At 39.4% G+C, this 10255-nt stretch overlaps 1 long non-coding RNA gene across 3 annotated transcripts; it reads left to right on the forward strand.

Moving 5' to 3' along the window:
• Window positions 1-4124: 4124 nt before the first annotated feature.
• Window positions 4125-7455, forward strand: LOC120716288. 3 transcript variants are annotated; one of them, XR_005691861.1, is made up of 4 exons: window positions 4126-4143; window positions 4585-4645; window positions 5990-6082; window positions 6447-7455. It is a non-coding gene; the product is annotated as an uncharacterized LOC120716288 (long non-coding RNA). The 3 variants fall into 3 exon arrangements; XR_005691859.1 differs by having other exon boundaries at window positions 4125-4143; window positions 4585-6082; XR_005691860.1 differs by lacking the exon at window positions 4126-4143 and having other exon boundaries at window positions 4176-4645.
• The last annotated feature ends 2800 nt before the right edge of the window (window positions 7456-10255 follow it).

The following is a 10255-nucleotide window of genomic DNA, read 5'->3' on the forward strand; positions in this document are numbered from 1 at the left end:
GATGTCCTGGAGGGCGGGAAGCTCACCTCCAATTATCCGTTCAGAGCACCGCACTACTCGCTGGAGAGCTTTGCAGTTGTAGGCGGTGCTGTTGCCGTACCAGGTGGTGATGCATCCAGTGAGGATGCTCTCAATGGCACAGTGATAGAAGGTCCTGAGGATGCGGGGGCTCATGCCGAATCTTTTCAGTTTCCTGAGAAAGAAGAGGCGCTGCTGCGCCTTCTTCACTGTTTTGTTTATGTGTACTGACCACGTAAGATCCTCAGCCAGATGTACACCAAGGAACCGGAAGCTGCTCACTCTCTCCACAGCAGCGCCGTTGATGGTGATGGGGGTGTGTACTTCTCTGCACCTCCGGAAGTCCACTATCAACTCCTTTGTCTTTGCGACGTTGAGGGTGAGATGGTTGTCTTGACACCAGTGGGTCAGGGCGCTGACCTCCTCCCTGTAAGCCGTCTCATCACCGTTGGTGATAAGACCCACCACTGTAGTGTCGTCCGCAAACTTCACAATGATGTTGGAGCTGTTAGTGGCTGTGCAGTCGTAGGTGTAGAGTGAGTACAGGAGAGGGCTCAGTACACACCCCTGTGGAGCACCAGTGTTCAGTGTGATGGGGGATGAGGTGATGCTGCCCAGTCTGACCACTTGGCGTCTGTCAGACAGGAAGCTAAGGATCCAGCTGCAGAGGGAGCTGCTCAGTCCTAGATCCTGCAGTTTCCTGTCCAGCTTCGAGGGAACGATGGTATTGAATGCTGAGCTGTAATCTACAAACAGCATTCTCACTTACGTGTCTCTCTTCTCCAGGTGTGACAGGGCAGTATGTAGTGTCAGGGCTATGGCATCATCAGTGGACCTGTTGTGGCGGTATGCGAACTGTAGAGGGTCCAGTGAGTCGGGTAGTGCAGAGCAGATGAAGTCCCTGACCAGCTTCTCGAAGCATTTGCTCACGATGGGGGTCAGGGCTACAGGTCGCCAGTCGTTTAATGAAATTTTATTGAGCCACAAAGCAATTCTGATAACTTCCTTTTTCTTTTTTTTCTTTGCCTGTCCTGTTTGGTTCTTTAGCCATCAGAATTATTGTCTGAGGGCCAGGAAAGATTACCAATGGATGTATTTTACCAAGCGGATCATTACAGCTTTGCCATTTTGGTCCATTTGATTGACCTTTGTTATTATTATTTATTTATTTTATTATATTTTATTTTAAGTTATTATGGACAAGACAGACATGACTGGGGGATAGGAAAGGGAGAAAGAAATAAAGAAAGGTGAGGAAATAAATAAATAAATAAATAAATAAATAAATATATATATACATATATATATATATATATATATATATATATATATATATATATATATATATATATATATATATATATATATATACACATACATACATACATACATACATACACATATTGCTGTGGATCAAAACCTCCAGTGGCAAGGCGGCCATTAGAAGAACACGCACCACTGAACCTGAAAATAACAAAAACAAACAAACAAACAAAGAACAATATATAAGAATCCGGTAGGGTAATAAATCTCTTCTGAAGCAATATAGTTCATTTTGGGTGAAAAAAAAACATTCCTTTAAAATATATATACTGACATCAGCAATCAACATCATTTGACTCAACATCATTGAGAATATCAATTATAGGTGAACTATTCTTTATCTACTAGCAATCAAGCTTCTTTAACCAAGAAGCTTAAAATATTTGAATGTAAAATAAAAATAAATAAAATAAAAATAAAAATAAATTGGGGCGATTGTGGCTCAAGAGTTGGGAGTTCGCCTTGTAATCGAAAGGTTGCTGGTTTGAGCCCCGGCTCGGACAGTCTCGGTCGTTGTGTCCTTGGGCGAGACACTTCACCTACCGCCTACTGGTGGTGGTCAGAGGGCCCGGTGGCGCCAGTGTCCGGCAGCCTCGCCTCTGTCAGTGCGCCCCAGGGCGGCTGTGGCTACAATGTAGCTGCCATCACCAGTGTGTGAATGTGTGTGTGAATGGGTGAAAGGGGCAGCACGGTGGCACGGTGGTTAGCACTGTTGCTGCACAGCAAGAAGGTCCTGAGTTCAATTCCAACACCAGACCAGGGTCTTTCTGTGTGGAGTTTGCATGTTCTCCCCGTGTTTGTGTGGGTTCTCTCTGGGTACTCCGGCTTCCTCCCACCGTCCAAAGACATGCAGCTTGTGGGGATAGGCTAATTGGATAACCCAAATTGTCACTAGGTGTGAATGTGAGTGCGAATGGTTGTTTGTCCCTGTGTGTTGGCCTTGCGACAGACTGGCGACCTGTCCAGGGTGTACCCTGCCTCTCGCCCTATGACAGCTGGGATAGGCTCCAGCGCCCCCCGCGACCCTGAAAAGGATAAGCGGAAGTGAATGGATGGATGGATAAAAATAAATAAATAATATAACATGATGTAATTAAAATGCACATCTTACATTAAGGACATCTGCATTTGTATCCACGGGCTAAAAGTAAAACAGCAAATTTGTTAGTAATAGTACAGGTATTTGTAAATAAAATAAAAATAAAAGAGGCAGTAACTGTGACTCTTCTAGTGGGATGCTAAATGCAGAGATTTAAATTTACAGTATAGTGCTGCATGTACAGGTAGCTGTGTTGTGAACTGTAACTGAATATCAGAGAATCTCAGAGAAATTAAATGTATTTCTTTTTTGAATTTATCAATCATAAAACCGTCTGTTTTGTAGACCTGTTACGATAACAACTTTTTGTTGGTCGGTATATTGCCCCATAAACAATTGCGACAAGTTATGTCATTGTCATTTTAAGACCATTTTATGTCTTTGAATGTATTTCTGTCTGGTTTCCTGTATTTTATTAATATGCCTCTGCAGCTCTGCACTAAACTTCCTGTTTCGTAACTTCCCCTTACTGAAGCCTCGGTTGCTAAGGCGACCTGTCACCCTCTGACCCTAGTTCTTTCTCTCCAATCTCTCTTTCTCAGCTGCATGAAACAGTCTGCAAGGTTAAGACTACCAACTGTTCCACCGACGCTATCCCCTCTCGGCTTCTGAAGCAGGTTCTGGACTCAGTTGGACCTGTCCTTCTGGTCCTGATCAATGCCTGCCTCAGCGCTGGTTCTTTCCCAACACCCTTTAAGCACGCTGTTGTTCAACCTCTCCTCAAAAAGCCTAATCTAGATCCATCTCTACTCTCTAATTATAGGCCCATTTCCAACCTGCCCTTTCTGTCCAAAGTACTGGAACGAGCCGCCCTCACGCAGCTCCAGTTATTTTTAGACAACAACAATCTGTATGAGAAGTTCCAGTCTGGTTTTAGAGCTCGGCATAGCACAGAAACCGCCTTACTGAGAGTTTTTAATGATTTGCTTTTAACTGTTGACTCTGGTTGTGCTGCTGTCCTAGTAACCTTGGACCTGACAGCAGCTTTCGACACTGTTGATCACAACATACACTGTAAAAAGTCTAACATGCAGTCATTCATTCAATCTAATAAGTGCCATTCAAAACAGAATAAAATCATTGATTTGATTGTGAAACCCTTTCTTTTTGCATTTTAAAATACCACTTTTGATTTGGATGAAACTAAATATCTGTACAAAGGACACAACGCAAAGCTTTTGATTTCTCTCAAAACATATATTTCTTTTCATGTTGAACAGATAATATCTTTAATTTGAGTCAAAGTGATTTGCACTTGAACACGCCCACCAGAAATAGACCGGGACCCATTTTTATTCTGCATGGCTGCTGGAAACATCGTGTCACATCTTTGATTAATTTCATCTGAAAATAAAGGTAAGTAAAGCCAAGTGTGTTACAAAAGCTTTTATAATTTGTATTGCCAAAATTGCAGAAAATAACCCCATTTAAGCTGGGTCGACAGCCACCCCTAATTTTTGCATGATTGTAGCTGCTAGCTACAAGCTAGCTAGCTATCCGGCGCGACGTTAGAACTGGTTACCAGAAACTGACCATCACAGTCGGGAATGCAAGTTAGGCAAAAAGCCGTTTTTTTTTACCAGTATACTAACTAGCTAGCGTCACCACGATGCATCGGTGGTGGATACAGCTAGCTAGCATAAGTTCATAGTTCATAACATTCATAGTATAACTCCGTGCTCCGCTTCATTTGAGTTTTTCTGGTGAGCTCGCGGTTTCTAGACACAAGCTTGTGTTTGTGCGCGGACGTTTGTCTCTGTCTCTCTTCATATAAATATTTGTTTGTTATGTTTGTGTACACCGAGCGCAAAAGATAATTATTAATGTGCATGATTTAGAGACAGAAATAACACGCCAGCATATAAGATCAATGACATAAGACTAATTCCTTCAATTGACTTTCAGGCGCGGCTCGGAAAAATGTGCATTTTCTGAAGAAATTTTAATTTTATCAGCAAAAAATTGACCCTATGCCAAACTTAGTCGCTAATGGCTGGTCTGTAGACTGTTTGGTAAACCTAAATCAAATTATAGTACTAGCTTTTTATAAGGATGTGTATGTCATGTTACGTATTTCTTGGTTTTTCTATGTTATGTGTTTTATAGAGAAATAACATTATTCTTTTTTTTCTGTATGCTTTCAGAACCACAGATCGCTCCATCCATTCCATGGCTGAAGCATACATTTTCATTTAATCTGAACAGGTATCATTTTGCATTTACACTGCACATCCTTTCTAAACATTTCATAATAATCTAGACCCTCCCTCATTATCCTCTCATTCACCTTGCTGATGTGTTGGCACTATTGTGTGCAATAATTGCTCTCTCGGCTTCACCCAGGTGTGTGCTCAGTGCTGGTTGTGTAGGGAGATGTGCCCCATTTCCCCTTTTCTAGTCTTTGTAATTGAAAAGCACTCTGAAAATCACTTTTGTAGTAGTAAGTAATATTGCTATTGCATTAGTTACATCCGTTGTGTGAGTTAGTAAGAAATCCTTGTCCACTAATTTCCTCTGTCCAGTTATAAATGCAGCAACATTTTCTATGGAGGGCAAAGGGAACATTTCATTTTGGTTGTGTCCTGTTATTTTGGAGTGTAACTACTTAAAGAGTAACTGAAGCCTAACAACTTGTTTTGCTTAGAAACTGTTATAATGGGTTTTTACAATGCAATCTTTCAGTTTTGGGCAGGTAGGGTGTATATAATTAACTATTAACATGACAGTTAGCATTTTAACCCTTGTATCTAATGAGAATTTGTATCCTGTTACAGTTTTATTTTGGTAACGTCAGTGATTATGGCTGTGACCTTTTAAAATGTTGAAAGGAAGTGTGGGCTTTGTCCTTGAATGAATGAAGAGATTTATTGTCATTATACAAGTACAGAGCACAACTGCAACAAAATTTATTTTGGAGACACATTTTCACTCTCACTCGCCAGATACACATACATACATATATACGTATAAACTTTTATTTAGGGACAAGAAAGCATATGCCGCTTTTCCACCGACAGAGCACGGTGTGGCTCAGTTCACTTTAGCCCCTTGCGGACGCTTTTCCACCGCCTTTACACCTGATTGGCCCGGGTGTGTGTGGTGCCCACGTGATGTGATATAGAAGTGCTCCCACAAAAGGCTTTAAAAAAAAAAAAACTCCCAGCAACCATACTCCATTGACTTTGGACCATGGCGACTTCCTCCACAAAAACCAAAAATCAAACCAATCAAAATGAACCACAGACAGAGCAAAGTACAAAAACACACATATCGCGATTGTTGTTGCTCTTCGGGCTGTGACGTTGCGGACAAAGACTTTTGCGCGCACCAGATGGGTTCGCCCCTGTTCCCAGTTACGTCCGCTTTATGTTTCCACCGCAACAAGCGAGTTCATCCGCGCTAAACTGAACTGCTCTCAAGCGCACTGTGCCGATTTGTCGGTGGAAAAGGGGCATTAGTCACCTCATGAGGATAGAGAGGTGAAAAAAAATTCCTCTCACGCAGCATACTCTCCATATTGCATAGTAACAATTTTAACTGTTCCTGCAGGATGCTGATGCTGACATTAGGAGGGAGTGTATACTTAAATCTCTCATTATCTACCTTGGAGAACGTGTTGAGGACTTGATAAAAGAATACATGGTATGTCCATATCTGTTCTGTCTCTACATGAGACGCAGTCTCTTGATGTAAATTTGACAACTCTGCTATTAAATGCAGTGATTAATGTAGGACAGCAACGATTAATCAACTCATCAAGTTAATATCTTAGGGTTCTGTATTGTCTTCTTTTTTTTCTTGGGCTTTGTGGAACATTTATGAAAATGTTCCACCATTGATTTAATTTAATGATTATGCAATTCACAATCTGATTAGTCAAATAATTGTTCTAATAGTCTGTGACCAAACAACTATCAAAATAGTAGTTTATTATGGTCAAAGATTTATCAGGTGTGCCAGACTTCAGTTATTCACTTGTACATTTTGTTCCATATTTTACCTCAAGATATCCCAGACAGATGAAGCTGAGGAAGAGCTGCAGAGTACCACCATGGCACTCTTCGTCTTCAGGGACAACTCAAGCCTCCTACATCAGCCTCGAGACATCGGGATAATCATTGATGGTGTGGAAGTCCTGAATGAGTTGCCTTCTGTGGCAGCTGGAGTGGCAATGGTCTTTGGACTCTGTTATGCTCTTAATATGCAATATCCACGAGGATTCAGGTTCACCTTTGAGGCTCTTCAAAAGATTATGATGGAGCTTGACTTTAACAAGATGACCTCTAAGATTCGCAAACTTAATTGTGAACTTAACACTGCACAGTAGTGTGTTTGCATACATGTGTGCATGTGTATGTGCACATACATGTGCATGTGTGCTTGATTATTTTGCTTGGTTGGCCTGCAGTGGTATTCTACATTCAAAAATTATAAGAACACCCATTTGAAAGGGAGATTTAAGTTGATTTCATTGATACATGTGTAGATTTTTTTTTACATTGTACAGGCACAGTGCACATATAAACATTTTTGAGTACTTGCAAATTGGTTTAAAAAGAGTTTTTATAATGGTTTTATGCCAGTTTTAGACAGGTTGCAGGTTTTATACCAGTTCTAAAAAGATTGCAGGTTTTATAAAACAAACATTTCTCTAATCATTTCTGCCGCAGCACTAAATCTGTATATTACTAATCCTCTCTATTGATTATAGTTAAAATGGTTTGGAACAATAAATAATTTTGAAATAATTGGTTGGCCAACTGTCTTGTTTTTTATAGGAAATGCAGAGCATTTTTGAACTGAAATAAAATGAAATGTCAAAAATATAGTTTGAATATATGTAAATCAATTACCTGGCTTCAACACAAACATATTAGTTCATGTTAATTTGGTTCGATGTGAATACATTAGGTTGGTTAAATTTCAATATATTAGCTTGGTTCAATAATTAAAATATGGTTCTATGTAAAAAAATCAATTTGGATCAATGCAAAATTTAAAGTTTCAGTCAAGTCTAGTAATTTTGTTTATATCAACATAAAAGTATCAGGTCATATCAAGTGACTCAATATGGATTCTATGAAGTCAAATATTTTGGATGTGACAATTGGACATCATTTTTTTTAATTTGAATAGGGTTATTCTTTTTACAGTGTACTGCTATCCCGCCTTCAACACTGTGTCGGTTTGAAGGGCACTGTCTTAAAGTTTTTCCAGTCCTATTTGAATAACAGGAGTTTTTCTGTTCACCTTGGTGAACTGTCATCTCCCAGAGCTCCTTTAACTTGTGGCGTACCTCAGGGGTCCATATTAGGCCCCCTGCTGTTTATTCTGTATTTGCTCCCTCTGGGCGATGTGCTGCGTAAACATAATGTGTCCTTCCACATCTTTGCCGATGATATTCAGATCTACCTCCCTCTGAGGTTGGACTGCAATGCTTCTTTGCAGCCGTTACTCTCCTGTTTGTCTGACATCAAGACTTGGATGACTCTTAATTTCTTACACCTAAATGAAAGTAAAACTGAAGTCATTGTGTTTGGGCTTCCTAAAGATCCCAACTTCTCTTTTGATTTTATGGGACCCCTAACCTCCGATTGTACTTCTTCCATTAAGAGCCTCGGTGTTATTTTTGACAATGCTTTTAAACTTGATAAACAAATCAGCTCTGTAGTCAAGGGATCTTTTTTATCATTTATGGATTTTAGCCAAAGTCAAGTCTTACCTTTGCAGGAACGATCTAGAAAGAGTGGTCCATGCTTTTATTACTTCACGGCTGGACTACTGTAATTCCCTCTATGCTGGCCTAGATCGTTCCTGTCTACATCGCCTTCAACTGGTGCAGAACGCTGCTGCCCGCTTGTTGACCGGTTCTAAAAAAAGAGACCACATCACTCCGGTTCTCTGCTCTCTCCACTGGCTCCCAGTTGCTTTTAGGATTGATTTTAAAATTTTACTGCTGGCTTTTAAGGTTTTAAATGGCACTGCACCTTCTTACCTGGCAGAACTCCTTAGTATTTATCGCCCCAGGAGATCTTTGAGGTCAGCTGACCTGATGCTTTTAGATGTTCCCAGGTATAGATTAAAGACTAAGGGAGAGAGGGTGTTTGCTGTGGCTGCACCCAGACTGTGGAACAGTTTACCTCCTCACGTCAGATTCTCCACAAGCCTAGAAACTTTCAAAACTGCTCTTAAAACTCACCTCTTTTCATTGGCTTTTAGAAAGGTTTAACTTACTGTATTAACTTGTTGTTTTATCAGTGAGGTGTTTTATGGAATTGTGTTTTATTGTATTTTATTTGGGGGTTCCCTCCGGGTACTCCGGCTTCCTCCCACCGTCCAAAGACATGCAGCTTGTGGGGATAGGTTGATTGGATAATCCAAATTGTCACTAGGTGTGAATGAATGTGAGTGCGAATGGTTGTCTGTCCCTGTGTGTTGGCCCTGCGACAGACTGGCGACCTGTCCAGGGTGTACCCCGCCTCTCGCCCTATGACAGCTGGGATAGGCTCCAGCGCCCCCCGTGACCCTGAAAAGGAGAAGCGGAAGCGAATGGATGGATGGATGTATTTTATTTGTATTTATTGTACAGCACTTTGGTCAGCCTTGGTTGTTTTTAAATGTGCTCTATAAATAAACTTGACTTGACTTGACTTTCTCACAGACTGTATTATTAAAACACACAAAACGATATAATCAGAAAATAAACACTAAGAATATATATTTATCCTGTAACAATAATCATAATATAATACCATAATAATGCAAGATCTACACACTTTAAATTGACAAACCAACATGTAATTCTTAAAATATTTAGATCATGGAAATTAGGTATCAAAATATTAGATACCTTCTAATTTCTAACAAATAGAAAGATAAGATAAGATAAGATAAGATAAGATAAGATAACCTTTATTAGTCCCACACGTGGGAAATTTGTTTTGTCACAGCAGGAAGTGGACAGTGCAAAAGTTATGAGGCAAAAATTAGAATACGATAAGAATAAATACAGTACACAACTGTACAGAATAGAATAAAATACTATATACAGTAGAATAAAATAAAATAAATATACAATAAGATAAAAATAGAATACAAATACAATACTATATACAACTGAGTAAAAAATATGAAAATAATGTTATTTAGTGGTGTTGTGTTGTTATTATTATATTTTATTTTTGTAATTTTTTATGTAAATATAATGGCAGATATATTGCATCATCAACAATTATTGAGGTCATGTACATGTATTGTGTGTTAAGTCGATATATCAATTATTCTGACAGGCCTACTGTTTTGGTATCATAACAAGCTTGCCAAACATGCCTAAGCAGTAGTTCTGGTCTGAAACAAACAACAAACATAATTAGTGTTTGGGAAAATCTGTTAGAAAACAGTTATTATTTCAATAATTATGCTTAGTATGTGACACAGACACTGCATAACAAAACTACGACAACAAATACTTACTTTAGGAGAGGGCAGCATGAGGTTGAGACTTTGACATCTGTAAGAAAAAAAATTCATGTATTACAAACGAGTCACTTAAAAATACATTAATGTGGCAGACTGTTCCCTGCTCAGATGTCGTGTATAAATACAATCAGGGCTGTCACAACAATGGGCTGCAACCCTAGTTACAATGTGCAGGTATATATAATTACATATAATATATGTGAATAAAGCAAGAATCTGTTTAGGTTAGTCACTGTGCTGACTGATGCTTGCTAGGTTTATATGATTGCAAACTGCACAAAAACAACAACAGCAACAACATTAATGACAATGACAAACAAAATTACTTACATTTAT

Source organism: Simochromis diagramma, unplaced genomic scaffold (genome assembly GCF_900408965.1).
Source record: "Simochromis diagramma unplaced genomic scaffold, fSimDia1.1 OVJJ01000466.1, whole genome shotgun sequence".
NCBI lineage: Eukaryota > Metazoa > Chordata > Actinopteri > Cichliformes > Cichlidae > Simochromis > Simochromis diagramma.